We start from the raw sequence: 24,670 nt of genomic DNA on the forward strand, positions 1-24,670 counted from the left end.
TTTTTTCAAGTTGTGGAAAATGGAGGCACAGAAGAGAGATACGATGTCTTTAGAGTTATTTATGGTGTGGAGGGAAGGAGAGCTGCCTTAGAAAATGCTCCCATAGAAATCAGATAGAAACGCTTTTATGCCACTTATTGCTTGAAAAGAACCACTAGAAGGGGCAAGCATGGAGGGAGCTGAGGATGAATTTGACAAATACTACAGAATATCAGGTTTTGCTTTTTCCTTCAGCAAATTGTTTTTCAGAAAATAAAGAGCTTCCTTGTACCTATATAGTCAATATCAAATTTCTGTTGAATACCTACTATAGGCTATACAGTGCTCTGGACAAGGGATCAGCAAACTTTTTCTGTAAAGGGCCAGGAACTAGATGTTTTAGGCTTTGCAAGTCATACAGTTTCTGTCATAACTGTTCAGCTCTGCTGTGATAGAGCAAAAGCAGTCACAGATGATATGCAAATAAATAAGCCTGCCAGTGTTCCAATGAAACTGTTCATAAAACTGTTGTTCACAGGTTTGGTCCATAGGCCATATTTATTGATCCCTGTTCTAGGCACTGGGGATACAGTAGTTCAGAAAACAATATCCTTGCTATCAAAGAATCTACATTCTGATGTAAGTTCTACTTTAAAATCTGAATCTTTACAAATGGGTATTTGTGATTTGGAATAAGCATTCAGCTACAGCATTATGTGCATGTGTATGTGTGTGTGTGTGTTGTGTGTGTATGTTAGTTGCTCAGTTGTGTCCAGCTCTTTGTGACACCATGGACTATAGCCCACCAGACTCCTCTGTCCATGGAAGTTCAAAAATACTGGAGTGGGTAGCCATTCCCTTCTCCAGGGGATCTTCCCAACCCAGTGATCGAACCCAAGTCTCCTGCATTGCAGGCAGATTCTTTATCATCTAAGCCACCAGGAAAGCCCATGCATGGGTTCAAAACAGGTATAGAGGGGAGTGAAAGTGGCATGCCCTAGAAATTTGTGTGAAGTGACCCCAAAAGTGGCTCTTAAAAGATGTCAAACATGCTTATGATGAGTTTTATCAAAATTATTTCATTTATATGAGATTGGTAAAGAAGAAATACTTGATTGATAAATTGGTATTTTTAGATTGATTCTGTAGATATAATTTAAATATATATGTGAATGAAATTAAAACACTAGCTTTCTTTAAGTAGAATTTGACAAATTCACATTCTTGAAATTATATATTCAAGTTGGCTAAAATACTTTTTGGGAACCCTCTCTTTGGAGATGCCTTCTATTTCATCTCCTGAGCTATCATTTTCTTCTCATTCCTTTTTTTGTTTAGTTTTTATTTCATAGTCATAAACTTAACTTTGCAATCCAGCTAAACTTGGAGGGGAATAAGGAAAATATGGAACCCAAAGAACAGCAGTGGGAGCACAAAAATTATGGAAGCTATTTCAAGAAGATGTGGATGATGGGATGCTCTCCAGAGCTACAGAGGGAATGTCTGGTGGTTAAATACAAGTCAGATTTATTAGATTTGTCCACAGTCAGCAATTTTGATCTTCTTGCTGGTCTTGCCATTCTTGGACTGTAGCACTCTGTGGCTTCTACAGTATTCATGCCCTCTTTTGCCTTGCCAAAGACCACATACTTGCTATCCAAACACTCGGTCTTGGTATACTGTAGATGAAAAACTGGGAACCATTTGTGTTGGCGCCAGCATTGGTCATGAACAAGGTACTAGGACCTGTGTGCTACAGGATGAAATTCTTGTCATCAAATTTCTTTCCAAAGATGGACTAGCCATCAGAGCCATTATGGTTTGTGAAGTCACCACCCTGCACATACATAAATGCTGGAATTATTTTGTGAAAGCAGGAAACTTTACGTCAAATGTTTTCTCTCTAGTGCTCAGAGTTCAGAAGTTTTCTGCTGTCTTTGGAACGTTGTCTGCAAACAGCTTGAGAGAGAAGTGACCCAAGGGCTTGTTGGCAATGTCCAAGACCAGGTGGGGTTGACCATGGTTGGGCAGTGGGTGAGGCTCTAGGCAGCTGCATCTGCGAGGTCCTTCTTGCATTCTTTGATCCAGCTTCCTCCCTGCTTCCACTCTTTCTCTCACACCCTCCACAGTTCACTCTCTACAGTTCAGTTCAGTTCAGTTCAGTCGCTCAGTCATGTCTGACTCTTTGCAACCCCTAGAGGAGCTATCCCACATTGAAGGCCAGGAACGGCGGCAGTAGGGAGATACCCCTCGTCCAAGGTAAGGAGCAGCAGTTGTTCTTTGCTGGAGCAGCTGTGAAGAGATAGCCCACGCCCAAGGTAAGAGAAACCCAAGTAAGATGGTAGGTGTTGCAAGAGGGTATCAGAGGGCAGACACACTGAAACCATACTCACAGAAAACTAGTCAATCTAATCACACTAGGACCACAGCCTTGTCTAACTGAATGAAACCAAGCCATGCCTGCGGGGCAACCCAAGACCAGCGGGTCATGGTGGAGAGGTCTGACAGAACATGGTCCACTGGAGAAGGGAATGGCAAGCCACTTCAGTATTCTTGCCTTGAGAACCCCATGAACAGTATGAAAAGACAAAATGATAGGATACCCAAAGAGGAACTCCCCAGGTCATTAGGTGCCCAATATGCTACTGGAGATCAGTGGAGAAATAACTTTAGAAAGAACGAAGGGATGGAGCCAAAGCAAAAACAATACCCAGTTGTGCGTGTGACTGGTGATAGAAGCAAGGTCCGATGCTGTAAAGAGCAATATTGCATAGGAACCTGGAAAGTGAGGTCCATGAATCAAGGCAAATTGGAAGTGGTCAAACAAGAGATGGCAAGGGTGAACGTCGACATTCTGGGAATCAGCGAACTAAAATGGACTGGAATGGGTGAATTTAACTCAGATGACCATTATATCTACTACTGTGGGCAGGAATCCCTCAGAAGAAATGGAGTAGCCATCATGGTCAACAAAAGAGTCCGAAATGCAGTTCTTGGATGCAATCTCAAAAACGACAGAATGATCTCTGTTTGTCTCCAAGGCAAACCATTCAATATCACAGTTATCCAAGTCTATGCCCCAACCAGTGATGCTGAAGAAGCTGAAGTTCAACGGTTTTATGAAGACCTTCAAGACCTTTTAGAACTAACACCCAAAAAAGATGTCCTTTTCATTATAGGGGACTGGAATGCAAAAGTAGGAAGTCAAGAAACACCTGGAGTAACAGGAAGATTTGGCCTTGGAATGCGGAATGAAGCAGGGCAAAGACTAATAGAGTTTTTCCAAGAAAATGCACTGGTCATAGCAAACACCCTCTTCCAACAACACAAGAGAAGACTATACACATGGACATCACCAGATGGTCAACACCGAAATCAGATTGATTATATTTTATGCAGCCAAAGATGGAGAAGCTCTATACAGTCAACAAAAACAAGACCACGAGCTGACTGTGGCTCAGATCATGAGCTCCTTATTACCAAATTCAGACTCAAATTGAAGAAAGTAGGGAAAACCACTACACCATTCAGGTATGACCTCAATCACATCCCTTATGATTATACAGTGGAAGTGAGAAATAGATTTAAGGGCCTAGATCTGATAGATAGAGTGCCTGATGAACTATGGAATGAAGTTCGTGACACTTTACAGGAGACAGGGATCAAGACCATCCCCATGGAAAAGAAATGCAAAAAAGCAAAATGGCTGTCTGGGGAGGCCTTACGAATAGCTGTGAAAAGAAGAGAGGCGAAAAGCAAAGGAGAAAAGGAAAGATATAAGCATCTGAATGCAGAGTTCCAAAGAATAGCAAGAAGAGATAAGAAAGCCTTCTTCAGCAATCAATGCAAAGAAATAGAGGAAAACAACAGAATGGGAAAGACCAGAGATCTCTTCAAGAAAATTAGAGATACCAAGGGAACATTTCATGCAAAGATGGGCTCAATAAAGGACAGAAATGGTATGGACCTAACAGAAGCAGAAGATATTAAGACGAGGTGACAAGAATACACAGAAGAACTATACAAAAAAGATCTTCACGACCCAGATAATCATGATGATGTGATCACTAATCTACAGCCAGACATCTTGGAATGTGAAGTCAAGTGGGCCTTAGAAAGCATCACTATGAACAAAGCTAGTGGAGGTGATGAAATTCCAGTTGAGCTATTTCAAATCCTGAAAGATGATACTGTGAAAGTGCTGCACTCAATATGCCAGAAACTTTGGAAAACTCAGCAGTAGCCACAGGACTGGAAAAGGTCAGTTTTCATTCCAATCCCAAAGAAAGGCAATGCCAAAGAATGCTCAAACTACCGCACAATTGCACTCATCTCACTCTCTACAAATCTGTCAAAATTGTTATTTTAATATAGAAATCAGATCATGTGGCTTTCCTGCTTAGGACCCTCATATGGCTTCCTCCCACATTTGAAATACTATCCAAAGTCCTTCTCATGACTTTGGCACTCACCTGGCACTCACCTCTCTCTCCCACTCGTTTCCCATCCTTCTTTCCTTCCTCGCTGTGATTCAGCCTCACTCATCTCCTTACTGGTCCTTTACTCAAGACCTTGCATTTGCCCTCTTGCTGCATGATGCTTTCCTTCTATTTCCTCACTTCATCCAGGTCTCTGCTTGAATGCCATCTCCCCAGAAAGACCTCCCCAATTGCCCTATCTAAAGAGACCTCTGGAAAGAGTGAAGGTGTTAGTTGCTCAGTTGTGTCTGACTCTTTGTGACCCCATGGACTGTAGCCCACCAGGCTCCTCTGTCCATGGAATTCTCCAGGCAAGAATACTGGAGTGGGTAGCCATTCCCTTCTCGAGGGGATCTTCCTGACTCAGGGATTGAACCTGGATCTCCCACATTGCTGGCAGATTCTTTATCATCTGAGCCACCAGAGAAGCCCCAAAGAGACTCCTAGATGTTCTCTGTGTCCTTAATCTTTTTCTTCATAGCACTCACTCATTATGCTCTGCCTTTGTTACATGTAGTATTTGTGTATTTACCAGTCTCTGCCACTGGAATGGAAGCTTCATGAGGGCCTTGTCTTTTTTTTTTTTAATGCTGAATCCTCAGTGTCTAGAATAGTGCCTTGGATATAGTATACAGTCAATAAATATTGAATAAATGAATAAATAAGTGAATGTGTGTGTGGGTGCTAAGCCGCTTCATTCATGTCCAACTCTTTGTGACCCTATGGATTATAGCCTGCCAGCCTCCTCTGTCCAAGGGCTCCAGGTAAGAATAATGGAGTGGTTTGCCGTGCACTCCTCCAGGGGATCTTCCCAGCCCAGGGATGAAACCTGCATCTCTTTACATCTCCTGAATTGGCAGGCAGGTTTCTTACTAGTGCCACCTAGGAAGCTCCAAGTGAATGACTACAAGCTATCTATTGAATACCAGTAATGGACCAGGAATTATTCCTACTTTCTCAATATATATTGTTACGTAACTTCTTTTGCACATGTTATTTCATGTGTGATCTAGAATGAATCACTTTAGTGGAATTTATTATAATAATAGATACAATAATCTATAAGTGGAATAGATTATAAATATCATTTTAGGATATAAAGTCAAATAAAAGAAAAGAGAACTTTTATTTGTCTTGTGAGCCTCTATGTAGCTGCAGTGTGGACTTTGTTTTATATTTGGTGAAGTCCAGCTTTTCTCAGCATTCCAGGGCTCATCAGCCTCTTTTTCTCTTACCTGCAGGTAATAGGAAAATGTATGAGTTCTCCCTTTGCTTTCTACATTCTATTTGAAGACTTCTTTTTCAGTTCTCTCTGTATTATTGGGATTCCCTGAACAAATTTTTTCATGGATTTGCCGTCAGTTTGGACATCCAGGACAGAGCAATTAATTCTATAGCAACTAAGCCCAAAGTCCTAGTATGACCCCTCCTTTGATCTAGAAAACCCTTTGGATCACTAACCTGTGTTTCTTAAGCTAATGTTTCCATGAATGTTTGCTACTCCTTTTTGCTTTAAAACTCAAACATGTGGCCTGAATCCACTGACTTATTTTATTTCAAAATTTCTTTCAGTGTTTATATTGAAGTGTGCTGATCTTGGAGCACCTAGTCAAAAGCTGGGACCTTAGCTATGAATTATGACAGTCACAAAGCTCAAAACTGGCAGATAATTTCTTCTCTGTCCTGAAGGATTATTGGCCAGTGGCTGAGTCGCTTTACAGAAAAGGTTGTGTATGGTATGGAAACCTCTTCATTTGATGCTCCTTTCCTTTGTCCCTGTGCTCACTTCATCCTTCATCCAGTTCATCCCACTGGCAGCTCTTCCCATCTCACCATTGACCTTTGCCTTCTCCTTGTGTTCACTTTGAAGGGTCATGTGGGCCTCCGTTATCGTCTCCTTTCCAGACATTGTTTTCTCACCTTTAGGCTCATTCAGGTATTTCATGTTGATGTTTCCATCTTCCAAATGATGCCACATGCTTTCCATGTATGTCCAGCATTAATCTTGATTATGATTCCCAAGTCCTTGAGGGATTTCTTTCACCCCATAGACCAGGGCATATTCTAACTCTATAGCTTCCTTCTTTCTTATCTTTTTGAAAACTTTCTTTCTGAGAAGCATGTCATTTTGAACTTGTTCATTCCTCCTCTAGTGTGGGCTTCAGTTGTTTGGAATCTCCAATATGAATTCTTTTTTAGGTACTCTAAGTAACTAGCCTACGAGTAAGGTTACTTGCTCTTTGCCACTAGGATTTAGCTCCTAGAAAAATGTGTTTCTAGGAAGAAGTGAAACTCCTCTTGCCATTCTGCTTGTCTCTGGCTCTTGCTGAGGACAAAGGAATACTTATGCCTCTGTATACTCATTAAGATAAAGTGGCTTGGGCATAGGTGATACAACTTTTTGTATTTAATACTGACTTGGTCATTGCCATTCTCTGCAGTTTTTAAGAGGTAATGCTTTTAGGGGCTGAATTACCTTCTTAGTAAATGTGCCATTAGAGAAGGCTAAGTTTGCTCAATGAGGACTCTTTTCTTTTAATTTGACTGTTATTCAGGATTTTTCGTAGAGTTTGTTTTAAAAATTATGAATGCTATAGCAACATTTTCCTTAGATTTATCTTGTAATGGTAAATGCTTCTTGCAAACATTTTTGGGATATTATGCAGAAATGTATAAAGAAGCAGCACTAAACATGAAACAACAAAAACAATTCGATCATAATTTCATCATCAATAGGCAGTTCAGTTCAGTTCAGTCACTCAGTCATGTCCGACTCTTTGTGACCCCATGAATTGCAGCATGCCAGGCCTCCCTGTCCGTCACCAACTCCCAGAGTTCACTCAAACTCATGTCCATCAAGTTGGTGATGCCATCCAGCCATCTCATCCTCTGTCGTCCCCTTCTCCTCCTGTCCCCAATCCCTCCCAGCATCAGAATCTTTTCCAATGAGTCAACTCCTTGCATGAGGTGGCCAAAGTACTGGAGTTTCAGCTTTAGCATCATTCCTTCCAAAGAACACCCAGGACTGATCTCCTTTAGAATGGACTGGTTGGATCTCCTTGCAGTCCAAAGGACTCTCAAGAGTCTTCTCCAACACCACAGTTCAAAAGCATCAATTCTTCAACGCTCAGCTTTCTTCACAGTCCAACTCTCACATCCATCCAGGACTACTGGAAAAACCATAGCGTTGACTAGACGGACCTTTGTTGGCAAAGTGATGTCTCTGCTTTTGAATATGCTATCTAGGTTGGTCATAACTTTTCTTCCAAAGAGTAAGCGTCTTTTAATTTCATGGCGGCAATCACCATCTACAGTGATTTTGGAGCCCCCCAAAATAAAGTCTGACACTGTTTCCACTGTTTCCCCATCTATTTCTCATGAAGTGATGGGACCGGATGCCATGATCTTCGTTTTCTGAATGTTGAGCTTTAAGCCAACTTTTTCACTCACCTCTTTCACTTTCATCAAGAGGCTTTTGAGTTCCTCTTCACTTTCTGCCATAAGGGTGGTGTCATCTGCATTTCTGAGGTTATTGATATTTCTCCTGGCAATCTTGATTCCAGGTTGTGATTCTTCCAGCCCAGCATTTCTCATGATGTACTCTGCATATAAGTTAAATAAGCAGGGTGACAATATACAGCATTGATGTACTCCTTTTCCTATTTGGAACCAGTCTGTTGTTCCATGTCCAGTTCTAAGTGTTGCTTCTTGACCTGCATATAGGTTTCTCAAGAGGCTGGTCAGGTGCTCTGGTACTATTAATGCTGTGGCATTTTTTTCCTTTCATCATTTTTGTAATTTGATGACATGGTTCACTGCAACCATTCCTACCAAAAATTAGCAACCCACAAAGTGATAGGAGACTAAGCAAAAACCTTGAAAGGTTTGCCATTGCTTATCACTTTAAACGCACATTTTAATTCAAGTCACTTCCTTTCCAAGTGGAGTGGATTTCAGTATTGGAAGGGGTCTTACTTAACCTTCCAGTCTGACTTCTCCTAACTGATAAACTTGGATTCCTCCATAATTTTCCTAGAAAGTGTCATAAAGTTTCTGTTTGCTGGATTCTGACCTATGCTCTGTATTCTTTCTCCTGGAATGAGTTTCCCCATTCTTTGTAGGTTTAAATGATTTCTTCTCTTGTGTTTCTTTCCTAAAACCTTAATCACATTGTGTAGATATTTTTGGTTTATTCTTTCATGGATTTATTCATTTCACTAGGGCAATACTCTGAACCTAGAATACAGTGTTTGTGAAGGCTTGATGATTAGTGAAATTTTTTATTTCAAAGATAGTAGCAGTTTTCTGTTTTTCAGAGGCAGAGATTTTATACTGTGAAAGACCCGAAGAGTATTCTCTTTCTTTTTCCTTTGTCCTGGGAACTCTAACATTTTACCATGCCTTTGGTAATGCAAAGGTAAAGTGCAGATCCTGCTTGTAAAGGACAATTTTAGACTTCATGGACTTTGGAGCAGTGATGGCTCACATAAGGTTTTATGGGTCTTCGTTGTTTTTGTAATTCCCCTTTGGTATTTTGTAATTCCCCTTTGATACTTTGTCTGCTGACCAAGATAGCTTGCCTAAGACTATGTGTTGAGAATTAAAAGAGAGTCAGTGTCCTCACTTAGTAAAATGGATACCGAGGGTTCTCAGGTGGCCTGAAGAAGCTGACCATGCCAAACAATGACCCACAGAAAAGCCTAGAGTAGTATTTCAGATCTATGTGACAGGTGACAACCAGATAACCCCTGGCTGTTATGTCCCTCAGGATATGAGAAGTATATCCTTCAGACCTTCTCTCCATCCCCAGAAATACATGGGGAGGGAAACCAGGGTAAAGATTGGACATTGTAGGTAGCAGGATAAAGAAGAACAAGGAGCCCACACCATTGTTTTGGAAACAGTGGGAACGAAAGGAAAGGTCATTTTCAGGGCTAGAGAACAAAGACTACTTGTATTCAACAAGTATTTGTTGAGCACCTATCATGTGCTGGCACTGTGCTAAGCACTGGGAATGCAAAGATGTCTGAGACACAGTCCCTGTCCTAATGAAGCTCACAGTGATGTGCACTGAATTATCTTGATGATAACATGAAAATACAACACAACAGGGCAAATGAAATGAAGACTTGTACATGTAATCACTTGACTATGAGGAATGTGATATCTGACTCTGCCTAAGAGGGTAGGACAATTGCACTCATCTCGCATGCTAGCAAAGTAATGCTCAAAATTCTTCAAGCTAGGCTTCAATAGTACGTGAACCGAGAACTTCCAGATGTTCAAGCTGCATTTAGAAAAGGCAGAGGAACCAGAGATCAAGTTGCCAACATCTGTTGGATCATAGAAAAAGCAAAAAAATTCCAGAAAGACATCTACTTCTGCTTTATTGACTATGCCAAAGCCTTTGACTGTGTGGATCACCACAAACTGTGGAAAATTCTCAAAGAGATGGGAATACCAGACCACACTACCTGCCTCCTGAGAAATCTGTATGCAGGTTAAGAAGCAACAGTTAGAACTGGACGTGGAACAATGGAGTGGTCCCAGGAAAGGAGTACATCAAGGCTGTACAGTGTCACCTTGCTTACTTAACTTAAATGCAGAGTACATCATGTGAAATGCTGGAATAGATGGAGCACAAGCTGGAATCAAGATTGCAGGGAGAAATATCAACAACCTCAGATGACACCACTCTAATGGCAGAAAGTGAAGAGGAACTAAAGAGCCTGTTGATGAAAGTGAAAGAGGAGAGTGAAAAACCTTGCTTAAAACTCAACATTCAGAAAACGAAGATCGTGGCATCCGGTTCCATCACTTCATGGCAAATAGAGAGGGAAACAATGGAAATAGTGAGAGACTTTATTTTCTTTGGCTCCAAAATCACTGCAGATAGTGACTGCAGCCATGAAATTGAAAGACACTTGCTCCTTTGAAGAAAAGTTATGACCAACCTAGACAGCATGTTAAAAAGCAGAGATATTTGACAGAAAACAGCAAAATTCTATAAAGCAATTATTTTTCAATTAAAAAATAAATAAGTTAGAAAAAGAAAGCAGATATTACTTTATTGACAAAGGTCCATATAATTAAAGCTATGGTTTTTCCAGTAGTCATGTATGGATGTGAGAGTTGGTCTATAAAGAAAGCTGAATGCCGAAGGATTGATGCTTTTGAACAGTGGTGTTGGAAAAGACTCTTGAGAGTCTCTTGGACAGCAAGGAGATCAAACCAGTCAATCCTAAAGGAAGTCAACCCTGAATATTAATTGGAAGGACTGATGTTGAGGCTGAAGCTCCAGCTTTGGCCACCTGATATGAAGAACTGACTCATTAGAAAAGACCCTGTTGTTGGGAAATATTGAAGGCAGGAGGAGAAGGGGACGACAGATAATAAGATGGTTGGATGGCATCACTGATGTGATGGACATGAGTTTGAGCAAGCTCCAGGAGTTGGTGTTGGTTAGGGAAGCCTGACATACTGCAGTCCATGGGTTCACAAAGAGTTGAACATGGCTGAGTGACTGAACTGAACTGAAGAGGATAGGAATGCTGAGGAAAAGTTCAAGGAGGTGGTGAGGTTTAAGGTGAGTCTTAAATGATGAACAAGAGCTTAGACTAGATGGTGAAATAGGCAAAGGGAGGAACATGAGCTTAAATTGAGGTATGAAAGAATGTTTTGAGGGAAAGTGGAGTATTTTAGTAGAGAGCAAGAACAGAAGGCTGGTTGGAGAAGAGAATTTGGGACAGGGAACAGACAAGTGGGCAAACTGTCTTGTGCAGTAGACAAGAGCTTATAGGACACACTAAGGTCTTTGTATTATATGTACGTAATGAAGTATAAATTAAAGAATATGCCAGGGAATTACATGAGCTACTATGCCTTTAAATAGAAATTATTCTGTTCTAGTATGAAAGATATCTTAGATCAGAATCTCTGGAAACAGAGCCTGAGATGGGGAATCTTGTATAAGTGATCTATTGAAGAGGTGCTCTCAGGGGGAGATACTTTGAGTGAGGGAAGTGGGATGGGGCAGGGGAAGAAGTTGATCAAAGATGTGGTTTCAGGGAGAAGCTGAACTCAGTTTGATTTCATGGGGAGCTCTGGGGAATGAAGTGCAGCTCAGAGGTGGTCCTGCTACTCCCAAGGCGAGGATGGTATCCCAGCTGTCTCCAGATAAGATGGCTCCATCAGTTGTTGATAGTTTCCTAGAGAAGAGTGTGAGTGTGAGCTGCTATCAGTCAAAACCTGCATCCTCTTGGGGATGAGTGTATCAGTCTTAGGAGACCTGGGTGGGGCTCCAACAGCATTGACTGTATGGGATGGATCCGTCAAGGCTAGAAGTGGAGGAACAATTGGGAGTTTTCAGGAAAAGTGTGAGATATAACATAGAGAAAGGAGCAGATTTAAGAGATACCCTTGAGGTGGAATTGATGAAATTTAGTAGCCAATTGGATACGATGATAGTTGAGAATGGATTCCAAGTGCCATCTCTGTTTGAGGCTTAGGCGACTGGGTACCTGTTGTCTGGACACTAATCTCTTATTTAGAGGTCAGGTGAGGGGTAGATTTGAGAGTAATGATGCTGAGTTTGAGTTTGCTCTAAGAATTCAGGTTTCTTGTCAAATACCCAGAAAGCTATGGTCAGTGGACAAGAGAGAATCCATTGCTGTTTAGGATAGGGAACTGAGCTAGAAATTTGTAGACATCATCAAGGTGAGTTTGGCAATCAAAGCTGAGGGGTGGATGAGACCACCCAAGGAGAGGAAGATAAAACAAATGATGCTGTAGACAACTTGGAAAGTGTCTTGGACCCAACCTGCTCATTCTAGTCCCAGACCCAGTTTCCCAACAGATACCATCAATAAAGAATTAATGGACAGAAAATGACAATGATTGTTCTTTAAAGTTTGATTTGGAGGTTTCTTTTTTTTAGTGGACTATTATTATTATTTTTAAATTATTTATTTATTTATTTATTTATTTTCAGCTGCTCTAGGTCTTTGATGCTGCGTGAACTTTTCTCTAGGACTTCCCTGGTGGCTCAGACGGTCTAGTTGCTGTGAGTGGGGGCTACTCTGTAGTTGTGGTGCTCAAGCTTCTCATTGTGGTGGCTTCTTTTGTTGCAGAACACGGGCTCTAGGGTGAACAGGCTTCAGTAGTTGTGGCACATGGGCTCAGTAGTTGCAGCTCCTGGGCTCTAGAGCACAGGCTCAGTAGTTGTGGCGCACAGGCTTAGTTGCTCTATAGCACGTGGGATCTTCCCAGACCAAGGGTCGAACCCAGGTCTCCTGCATTCACAGGTGGATTCTTTACCACTGAGCCACCTGGGAAGCCTGAGGTTTCTATTTTTTTTTCAATATTTGTTTTTATTTTATTTATTTATATTTAGTTGTCTGTGCCAGGTCTTAGTTGTGCCATGTGGAATCTTTAGTTATGGCATGCGAACACTTATTTGCTGCATGTGGGATCTAGTTCTTCAGTCAGGAATCAAACCCAGGCCCCCTGCATTGGAACCATAGAGTCTTAGTCACTGGACCACTAGGGATGTCCCTGGAGGCTTCTTGAGTGAGAGATATCAATACACTGTTGGTTTCCTCTTCCTCCTCCAGCCTGAGGTTTCAACCAGGAGACTGAGTGCTGGGTCCCTGACCTTATCTATTCATTTCTCCTAAGGCTGACTTTGTGGGATTTCAAAAGTCATTGTCCCCCACTGATCTCCTTTCTCCATATGTTTCTTGGTGGGTCTGAGAGGAGTGCACCCAAGTAGATCTTTAAAAAGGGTGGAGTAATGCTTTTACCCACAGAGCCCTAGACACCTTGGCCTTGGAGGTAACAGGGTAGAAGAAATTTCTTCTGCTATCACCAGCCTTTGTAGTCTCCAACTTTATGGATTCCCAGAGTATTTTGGGGGTGCCTCCAGGCTGTCTGTTGTAAATCAAATGGGTAAAGCAAAAACATTTGGGCCTCAAGTTTTTGGTTTGCCAAGTAAATATGGAGATAGTGTTAGGATAAGATTCTGTCAATTCTACACATTTGAGCTATGGAAAGACAGAGTTTCAGGTTGATTCAAAACATTTGCCTTTTTTCTAGTGTACCAGACTGCCATCCTGATTGTCCACCTGAGGAAAGCTATTGCCTTTACTTGTAATGGGTTAACTAATACTCCTAGAGGATGTGATGGAGAAATGTACACTCTGGGCACGTTCAGTGTTACATGGGTCCACCTCAGGCGGCTGACAGATGGTGATTTATACCATAAAGTATTGACATATTCTGATGAAGTACCCTGTTATTGAGACATTTTGGCAGACCTAATATTTCCATCTTTGTGTAACAGAAGCATTTTCAGTGACATTCTTAAGTTATGGTTTTCTATTGTGAAAATGACACTGTTCAGCTCTATTGAGGTATAATTTACATACAAGAAAATTTGTTAATTCTGTGTATACAATTTGGTGAATCTCTCCCACATCAAGACACAGTAAAGCTCCATTACCCTAAAATGTTAACTCCTGCCTCTTTTAAGTCAGTCTCTTCTCCTGAACTCCAGTCCCAGGCAACTACTGGTCTGCTCCAGTCACTATAGTTTCACCCTTTCTAGAGGTAAAAATGGCAAATATAAAGGGAAAAATGACCCTGTTAACTTAGGTGAATATCAGCATCCTAATCTTAAGAAAATCTGCATATATACAGGATTTTATATTATTATATGGATTATATATTTTAGTAAGTAAGCAAAGAAAGAATGGAGTACTCAATAGATGTGGCCTTTGGTTAGCAGTAGAACAGGTTCTTCTTGAAGTCAGGTAGACAATTTTGGTTACTATCTGGATAATTTAGATAAGAAAGCATCCAGATAATTTGAGTTGCAGTAATTTTTTTTTTTTTATCTGGAGATTCTGACTGACTAGCCTTCTTTGCTTAATGCAGGTTGGTGTAATAACTTGTCTTATGGGGTCTTGGGGCCTAGGGAGGATGATTATTAACCAAACACGTTCACTGGGGATGGAAATTCAGTCAGTTCCTAGCTTCTATCTCTCGAGTTGGAATGGCTCTTAGAAATAGCTGCTTGGGTTGCATGGCATGGTGGCCACAGGATTCTTCTTCACTCACCTGCCCCCTCAGCAAACAGTTGACTGAAATCATCTCTCATCTTATCCTCACCATTCCTGGGTCACCCATTCTCCAGGATGTGAAGGGCAGGGTGGGTGGGAAGAAGTAAGGGGCAATGAGAAGGTGGTCTTCTGCCACTCCTCCACTGCTGGGGCTGATTGTTTCAGGATTCTCTTTCATCTCTTCTCCTCAAAGACTCCTCCACAACCAGGTCCCACTTGGACTTCTACTCCATGGCCTCTACCTGTGCTCCTAGGCTGAGCTTCTGTGATGATGAAATACCCAGGAAGGTTTAAATCTTGGCAACCCCCCAACCATTTGAGTGTAACTTTGTTTGATAGATAGATAACGTTTGTGTGGACTTGGCAGGGGAGAGTAGGGAGGAGCAAAAGGAATGGGTTTACTTCACATGTATTTTGAACTAGGCTTGGCTCTGTGCTTTAATGTTATGTCTCTAATTAGGTAACTGATCTTTACTGAACAGCAAGAATTTCCCTTTTCTGGATAAGGAAGCTGAGGCTCAGAAAAGTTGACTTACTTGAGGTCTCAGAGCTGGTAAATGATGTCTGTTTTCTATCTCTTTATGGGAAGAGACCCTCTTTGGAAGTTATAGGTGGCCACAGTGGAAAAGGCCATTCTTTGGAGTCTGAAGAATTGCAGAGAGAGGGTGAACAAGCTGTTTGCATGGGAATTGGTATGTGCCCTTGGGGCTGCAGCATGAGGAGGCAGCCATATGTCTTCCACTCTTTGCTCTCTGGAGAAACCTCACACCTCAGCTTTTCTCTTATTCCTTATCCCAGGAACCATTGTATTGGATCTGGGGAAGGTGGATTTCCAGTCCCACTGCCTGGCAGGTAGAGGAGGGAACTCTTGTCTCACTGCCTTGGAGGGCACCATGTTCTTGGGGACACAATGGAACCCTGATTCCATTCTCCTATAGCATCATGAAGCAGCATGGTTACTACTAGGCTCCAAAAAATGAAGTGTCTGACTTATGCTCAGTTGTTTCATACCGTATTATGTGTTCAGACTCCAAGTGGGAATTTGTTTGTATAAACTGATTCCATTTGCTAGAAATGTAACCTGGATCATCTGAACACTGAAACATTTCTTACCTGTGTTCATTTCAATGGCAGAGTTAGAGTAACTCACTCTGCACGGGGTTGGTGTAGAAAGCATTACTATCTACCCTGGACCCTGTATGATCATCTTTGAGTTCATGAAGCACATTTGCTTGCAAGTTTTCACCTGTGAGAACCTGCATTGCTTCAGAGTGGGGCTGCTGACAGCGGTGGCCTATGAAGTAAGCCAGGCAGGAACGCCCTTTGCCATGTCCTCACACCTTCCTCTGCAGTATTTTGGAGCTCAGGGGTTGGAAGGAAGGCAGACAGCCCTACACTCCATTCTTCCCATGGTTCAGAACTTGGGATAATGGAAGGGTGGGAACCTGAGCAGTAGGCTGTAAAGACTGTGATTTCTAAATGCTTTAGGACAATACTGTTGCCTGGTCCTTATGCATTTCCTTATATTGGTTTCTTTTGCCTTGTGATTTAGAAAGATATATAGTGAAAGAGGAGAGTGAAAAAAAAGCTGGCTTAAAACTCAGCTTTCAAGAAACTAAGATAATGGCATCCAGTCCCATCACTTCATGGCAAATAGATGGGGAAAAAATGGAAACAGTGACAGACTTAATTTTCTTGAGCTTCAAAATTACTGCAGATGGTGACTGCAGCCATGAAATTAAAAGATGTTTGCTCCTTGGAAGAAAAGCTATGACAAACCTAGACAGGCTATTAAAAAGCAGAGACATCACTTTGCTGACAAAGGTCCATGTAGTCAAATCTATGGTTTTTCCAGTAGTCATGTGTGGCTGTGAGAGTTGGACCATAAAGAAGACTGAGCACCAAAAAACTTGATGCTTTTAAACTGTGGTGCTGGAGAAGACTCTTGAGAGTCCCTTGACAACATGGGGATCAAACCAGTCAGTCCTAAAGGAAATCAACCCTGAATATTCATTGGAAGGACTGATGCGGAAGCTGACACTCCAATATTTTGGCCATCGATGTGAAGAGCTGACTCATTGGAAAAGACTCTAATGCTGGGAAAGATTGGGGGCAATAGGAGAAGGGGCGACAGAGGATGAGATGGTTGGATTGCATCACTGCTTCAGTGGACATGAGTTTGAGCAAACTGGGAGATAGTGAAGGACAGGGAAGCCTGGTGTGCTGCAGTCCATGGGGTTGCAAAGAGTCAGACATGACTTAGTGACTGAACAAAAACAACAACAATCACTACACATATGGAGTCTTCAGTGGCATTTTCTGAAATCAGCCACTCTCTTCCAAGGGACTCTTGCTCTCTTTCATGGCTCTGGTGCTAGGAAACTTGGGACCTGCATTTGGGTGAGTAAGCAAGGTGCAGGCTTTAAGGCAGTGCTCACTATCAGGGACAGGCAGGTACAGAGTTGGCATTTACATGACCTGAGAATTTGTAAATCCAAGAAATGATACTCTGAAAAGACAAATATTTCATTAGGACATGGAGAGAACAGCTTTGAGAAAGCAGGCCTGTTTCTGTTATCATTGGCATGGAAAATAAACTGTAATCAGCTGTCTCGGGTCCGATTTGAACATATTAGCTTTCCTGAGGGACATGTCAGCAGGTACAACCTGCATGCCAGGGACCAGGGAGATAGCAGTATCGATGCTAATTTGAAAATACTTCTGTGGCACTTAGCAGGGTGTGATTTTAATTCATTTTTGTCCCTTGATAATCATAAAGTGCTTTCAGCCTGTGAACATCCATTTTTGACCAGCATGCTCATACTTCATCTGGGGACCACATTTAATGGCTGTGGTGGCTATGGGGTTCACAGGGGAATTGTGTAAGGTACAGATATTTGCTTTGTGGAGAGAAACATGCCACTGATACTAATTCACAGGGCTGTTCTGTACAAGGAACTGTAGATCTGAATACTTGCCTATATGCAAGTATTGTTTGTACACATGCACACAGAGCTAATGTTTGCATATTGCTTTGAGTTTATCCAGATTTATTAGTATCATCTTATTTAATTCTTGAAATAAGTCTATGAAATTTACTGAAATTATTTACTGAAAGAGCATAATCTGTGCTGGATTGTTTGAAATTTACCTTTGCCACTTAACTAGTTGTCTGACCCTGGACAAGTTTCTTAATCTTGGAGCCTCAGTTTCCCCAAGTGTGGAATGGAGATAATCATGCCTACCTTATAGGGCTGTTTGTAACATTAAATGAGCAATACATATACAGTGCCTAGCTGTCTGTCTTGACAATCAGTTGGAGTTTTGAGAGACTGATTAAATCATTCTCCCACAAGCCCAAGTGTGGTAGATTCCTCTTCACTGGAAATCTGCTCTGTTTACAAGCAACCAGGGGTAAAAGTGTATTATCTGAGATTTTTAGATTGCGGTCCAGAGGGCTTGGCAGGGAATGTGGGCCAGGCCAGGGCACTCCCTGAAATTGTACCCCTGGCCAGTATTCTCCCTTTCTCTATTTGGTGCCTGCATCAGGCTTACTCAAGCAGAGGTGAATTGGTTGTCTCCCTTCGCTGCCTTATGATGCCTGGTGGCTTCTCTTTCTGAGTGAGCAATCTCTATTTTTCTTTCTTTCCACCCGCCCCCCCCCCAACCTTTTCTTCTCCATTATCCCTGCTCTTTACGTGGCACCAAGGACTTTCCAAATGATTCCTGAGTCCTGACTGTCTCTTGGAAGCCCTCCATCCACCAGGACTTGTGGGCATAAGAAGCTGTTCTGTTTTCTTCTTGTTTTGACATTGCCTCACTCAGGCCTAAGAGATGCTGTCTGATTTGCCAGATCTGGAGAAGACACTGGAGATTCTGTTCTTTAACCCAAAGGAGTATCAAACAGTGGAAATCCTCAGCATCATCTCAGGTCAATCAAGGGCTTATTGTTTAGATGGAAAAAAGCTTTCCACACCCCTCAAGTGAATCCAGTCCTGGTTTTGAGAGGAGTGGAGTTGGAGTCAGGGGATAAGAGTGTCTGTCCTGGTTTTGTCATTCACTGACTTCAAGTAGCCATTTAACCTGAGCCTCAGTATTCCTCATATGTTGAATGAGAAGGAAACTAATAACCCAACAGGATTTTTATTCTGTATGTATAAAGAAAGCAGTTAGATGAAAAGTCTTTTACACTGAAGAAAAAAGCATTAACATTATGGGTCCCTGCAAGTTCCCTGAAGTCCTTATGTCTAGAGGTGAATTTTGGTTAAAATACTCTGGCTCATGTCTCATGGATGCCAACATTCTTTCCTCCCTGTGGCAGTACTGAGAGGGACTCACAGGATCTCCTACTGTATTCAGAGGGGATGTGGCAATCTGATGGACGTGTATGTGTTGTTTACCTCTGCTAGTTGCCCTCTGAGCTGAGGCTCATGCAGAGAAGAGTCATGGGAGCCCACCCTGGAGATTTGAATATGGTTTTTTGGGGAGCTTGCAGGGACTCTCAGTGAGGGCCTCATGCTGTGAGGCTGGAAGTACAAGGAGAACCCTCATGCAGAACAAGTTTAGAGAGACATTAAGGGGGCAGTGACAGCATCACTATGAGTCTGGATTCAGTGTCTCTCATTCTTGAAGCCTACCAGCTATTACTGGGTAACTACTAGGCAGAGGCTTTAGAGGTTCTTAATAGTGACTCTGCTCAGTGACTAAAGAGCGGCAGGTCACGGTATTCAAAGTGTATTGTTTCAAACCGATAAAAGCCTAGCTGTTATGGCCAGAGAATCCCACAAGATTGCCTCTGTCTTCCATAACATCACCTCACACTTTCCTTCCCCTCTCCTCTCACTCCATCTTCCTCCCAAACTCCCTTTTCTCTCTCTAATGATCTCAGCTGCTTATGACACCTCTGGGGAGAATGTAGGAAGTAGGTCCCCTGCTGCCAAATCTAACCTCTGGGTCATTTATTACTTCAGAAGATTCCTTGCTATTAAAGCACCAAGGCTCATGTTTCCCCTTTTCCTTAAGGAACAAATTCCATCATAGTCAAGGCCACAATTAGGTATATGGGAGCAAACACACAATAAGCCCAACCTTCATTTGGTGGCAGTTCTGACAGATTCCGGTGATTGCTTCTTGAAGCAACAGCCAGGCAGTTGGATTTGTCTCTCCCTTTCCCCACTCCCTCCCTCACTCCCTCCATTTCTTTCTTCCTCCCTTCTCTCCCTTCCTTCCTCTCATTCCCTTCCCTTCCCTCTCTCTCTCTTTCCCCTCTGCTTTCTCCCCATCCTCAAGCCAGCAGACATTTATTATAAGCACTGGAGACAGAAAATTCTGGAAAAATATAAAAAGCAAGAGGGAATATCTTTTTTGTCCCTGTATGTGTAAAATAACTTAAATAAGAGTATCTTTATGGAATAATAAGAAAATGCAAGGTCATTCATTCTATTAGACTGTAGATAGCACTCAATTAAAACTAGTAGAATATTTTGGGGCAATCATACTTTTCCTTCATAGTATTAAGTACATCTTCAAACTAGAGCAGTTACTAGTCAGACTTCCTTTTATTATTCCTCAGGAATGTTAGAATTATTTTTATCATTGTGACAGAATTCACTAGCATGGCCTAAACTGCAAAGAAATTGCTGGTGTACTCCCCCAAGGGGCTGTTTCAAGACCTCACCTTGACCTCTGTGAGATTTCCATGGATGTTCTGTGCTCTTAATGGCTGGTCATCCACGGATAGGTCAATCAAGCCTCACACTGTCATGGAGGTAAAAGGACCAGCTGGGAAACCATTTGTATCATTTTACAGAGAAAAGGGTTAAAGATGGAAAAGTATGAGAGCTTGTTAAAGACAGCTTGGGGAAATATGAGGGCCTGTATATATTTGGCCTGGCTTATGCTTTGAGACTTCACAAGATACCATCTTTCCTCTTATGACAAAGCTCTGTTCTGCTAAACACCCCATTTAAAACAATATTGTGGACCTTGTATTTATCATTCACTCTTGCTCTTTGTGTCACCCTGTTCTTGTATTTATGCAGCTCCTGACCTTTTCTTAGCTTTTTTCTGCATTGCTAGGATCAACCGATGGATGGGTCTTACCTGGTTTTGGTCTTTGCCTTGTCCTCTGTGTTGTCCTCATGCTGGTGGTTCTGGTCACAAGTGTGCCCAAGACTCTCCTAGCATTGGCTTGGCCTGCCCTGGTCTTTGTGGTGGGACGGCCAAAGAGTGGTGCTTTTAGTGTTAACTATTGTGCTTTTTTTCTGTAGCAATTAGAAACCTTCTTATTGGAATGTCCGCAAGGGATTTCAGTGGTGGATGATACTGGGCCAGGTGACTGCTCTTCTATATTCCAGGCTTTGTTCCACTCCCATGGTGTTTACATTGTATAGGCCCATGAAATTTAGGGTTTTGTAAATTCTAGCTTAGAATCATTTTGCCTGCAAAGCTACTAGGTCAGCTCTAACTACTAAGACCTCTAACTCAATCAAAATCATAGTCTCCTCAAATGTTGTGCTTTCCTTCTATGGTTTTTGCAAGGGCCCCTTAATTAATAAGCAAGGTGTTTGTGAAACCAAATTCTCTTATTGCAGATGTGACAAGCCACAATTCGTAATAACAGCTACCTTTCCCCACTTGTCTCAGCCTGGAGTGAAGGCTCTGCTGTGATTTATTACCTCGATGAAAAACCTTTGATAAGTGGCTACCAAATGGCTCCTCATTACTCAAAAGTCTTCCAGTTCGTAAACTGAAGTCCTCCCCAAACCCCACAAAAGCTGCTTGTGTTCCGGGGGAAATGAATCAAGGATCGTCTCGCTAAACTATTTTGGCATAAAAAAATATCATAAATGAGAGAGGAGAAAATCTTGTTTGCTAAAGGGCTGCTGGGTGAACTGCCTCTTGGCCTTTTGATAGCATCTTTGAAATGGAAATGGCCAGCTGCCTGACCTTCTGTTCAGTGACCCTTTTTGTACAAAGTCAAATTGCAGCCGCCTCACAGCAGCAGTTCACCTATGGACACAAACAGGATTTCCATTTTTTTTTCCTAACCTTTTTTTTTTTTCTCCTAGTGCATTTGTTACCATGAACATTTTTTTACTATTCACATAAAAGACATCATGGTTAATAAAAAAGGAGTCCTTTGTATCAAAAGGACTGTAACTCATAATAATTTCAAAATACTAGGCAAGTGTCTGTCTTTAATTCTGCTCTTTATCTCAGGCTTTAAGTGTACTGTAATGTGAAAAGGCCAGTGAAAATATTATATTCTGAAACAGTTTGGGTTGTTCATTTTCCTACTCTTTTCTTGTGTTTGAAGAGGAAAAATATAGTCTTGATCATATTGAAAAGGGAAATTATCTCTACCTCACTGTGAACAAAAGAAGAGACAAGACTGTTTAGGTGATTATGGTGAATGTAGGAAAATAAATACCTCTGTGTGCTTTCTGTGAAGCAATGCTGAATTGGAATTAGGAGTCTGCCTTAAAAAGGAACCAGAGCCAGGCTGCACTGTCCCTTTGGATATGATAAAGCCTGTGGCTGGAGATGGAGAGAAAGAGGGAGCTCTTTGAACACCCACCCCCCCGCCCCCCTTACCTCTCAAGGCTTACTCTTGCTTTTCCTCCTCAGTCCTTTGTCAGCTCCAACTGGGCAGTGCAGAAGTTCTTACCTAAGGCTGTGTATCAACATACTGTTGGACCTGGAGAAGGCTCAGATTCTGCACCCTCTCGCTGGGGGTCTGGGTACACGCTGCCTCACCAGAGGCCTATGGATGCCTGTTCTTCATGGGCAGAGCCTGTCTCACTGGCAAACAGGAAAACTTTCCTAGGCTGGTCAAGGGGTGTAAAGAAATTAGAGAGGGGACTCAAAGGGTTTCATTGGCCATGGTGATTCAACAAATATTTATCAGACCCCCACTATGAGCTTGACTCATTAGCTAATTTAATCCCAGAATAACTGTGGGAGGTTGCATTGAGTGATAGGAGCAGATTCTGGGAACAGACAGTTCTCAGTTTGGATTTTGACTTGGCCACTGCTAGCTGTATGACTGTGAACACAATATTTAATGTCTTGAAGCCTCAGTGTATCACCAGTGCACTGAAGGGTAATACTTGTCTCATGGGGCTTCTCTGAGAATTAGATGAAATGGTGTATGATAAATTGCCGAGCCCAGAGCTTGGTACATAGTAAACACTCAGTGAACATTCTTTTTTTCTCCTCTTTCCCACTTAATAGGCAAGGATATGAAGGAATTTGCCAGACTGGGATTTGAATCCAGGTTTTTATTTTCTTTTTTAAACCCCAAATATGCTCCCTGTCTACATGGACCCAAGCAATTTCACTACTCTCTGTGAAATTTTCATCAAGACTTGTATTTCAGATAAATGTCTTTTGCTTTGTTACAGGCTGAAATTGGACAAATAATGATTACAGACACACAGACAAGGGGAAAAACTGAGAGCATTCCATTCTATTCTCTGCTTCTTGTGAGGACTATTTTTCTGTACCATATATGGTTCACACCCTGTCAAAAAATAAATTTTAAAAACCTCTCAAATAAACCATACTACAGAAAACTGAAAAATATTTCTTGTCCCCTATAAATCCTTAATCCTTTCACTTTAATACAATAATTTATCGTTTATAAATAACAATATTCTATGTGCATATCTAGTCTTATTGAAGGTGAACCTGATTTCATAAGTCATAATCACGGCGTATGTGACAGTTTATATTCTTTTATTAGTGTTATATCATAAGCATTTTTCAGGTGCTGTCTTGTCTTCATAATTTAATTTTCAATAATGTAAAATGTTCCATTCATTTTATATCATCAAACTTACCCACATAGGTCCCAAATTAGATGATCCATGCATAGGAAGAAGGCTAAAAGCACTCATATGGGTGAATATTCCAATCTGCCTTTAGTCACACCTTATATGACAGTAAATAAGTAACCCACTGTCCCATATAGATGGTAAAAGGAACAAGGAGTCTGAAGTCTGTGCAAACACAAACTAGAATGGCAAGTTTACAGTTTGGAAAGCCCCTGTTAATCTTTTTCTTTGCTTTTCTCTTTTATTCAGCTTCTTTTACCTGACTCCAGATAGAATTGCAACAAAGACACCTTGCCTACTGTCGTTCATCATCAGTATCTAGTGCCAGAAGTCCTGTTTTTATCCTGATAACCAGATATCAAAGGGCTCAGATACATTGGGATGTTCCTGATAGAGATCTGAACTTTGAGAGGCCTTGTTGAACTGAATCTGTGACCCTTCTGAGTCAGGGCCATTGTTACTTGTGGAATACAATCTTTCTGATCCCACAAGAGGAAGCATGTTCCTTGTAGAAAGCAGGTAGGAGTCATACCTTTTGTGCGCTCCTGCCCTGTGTTAAAATCAAATTCTTAGTAACTTGAGCTTCTACTCCTTTGACTTCATGACAGAAATCATTTGATGAAAGTAAATTCTTGTATGAGTCTTTGGCAACTACCTTTAGAAAGCTGGAAAATGTTTTAAAATTTCTACCAATATGATTGAATATTCAAAGCGCTGTATTTCACCTGTACAGTCAGGCTATTTACCTAGTTCTTGAATTGACTAAGGTCTGCATTGATACTAGCACTTCTCTTTGGTCCTGTGCCTAGAACTTAGTGGATTCTCAGTGTGCATTTGTTGAATTAACGAGTGAAATTAGAAGTCTGGACAGGAGTTAAGTTCATGGATTGGCTAAGACCTGTTCCGTGTACTCATTATTATAATTGTGATTTAAAAATTTTTTGAAAAATCTGAAATGCTTATAAGTTTTGAGAGTATGTGGATTTAGGTTCCTACCCTGCAAATCACTCTTTGGACAAGTCATTTCACTTGGTAGGACCTTAGTTTTCAAATCTGTAAAATGATGTTAGCAGAGTGTTAGTGGGCAGGGCAACCATCCAGGTGTTTTTCTCTGAGGCCAGCACTCTTTCTATCCAGCTGTGCCTTTCAACACATCTCCACATGATCATTCAGTGGCATTGGATGATCTCTGTGTCTCCTTCTAGAGCTAACCTTCTACGATGCCAGAATTTAGTTCTTTATCCTCCAGACTCTGGGA

The 24,670-nt window shown here is 41.6% G+C and overlaps 1 pseudogene; it reads right to left on the minus strand.

Annotated features, from left to right (window-relative positions):
• Positions 1 to 1,509: 1,509 nt before the first annotated feature.
• On the minus strand, positions 1,510 to 2,055 carry LOC138096314 (peptidyl-prolyl cis-trans isomerase A pseudogene; annotated as a pseudogene).
• Positions 2,056 to 24,670: the final 22,615 nt, after the last annotated feature.

The sequence above is a fragment of the Capricornis sumatraensis genome, chromosome 2 (genome assembly GCF_032405125.1).
Source record: "Capricornis sumatraensis isolate serow.1 chromosome 2, serow.2, whole genome shotgun sequence".
In the NCBI taxonomy this organism is placed as follows: domain Eukaryota; kingdom Metazoa; phylum Chordata; class Mammalia; order Artiodactyla; family Bovidae; genus Capricornis; species Capricornis sumatraensis.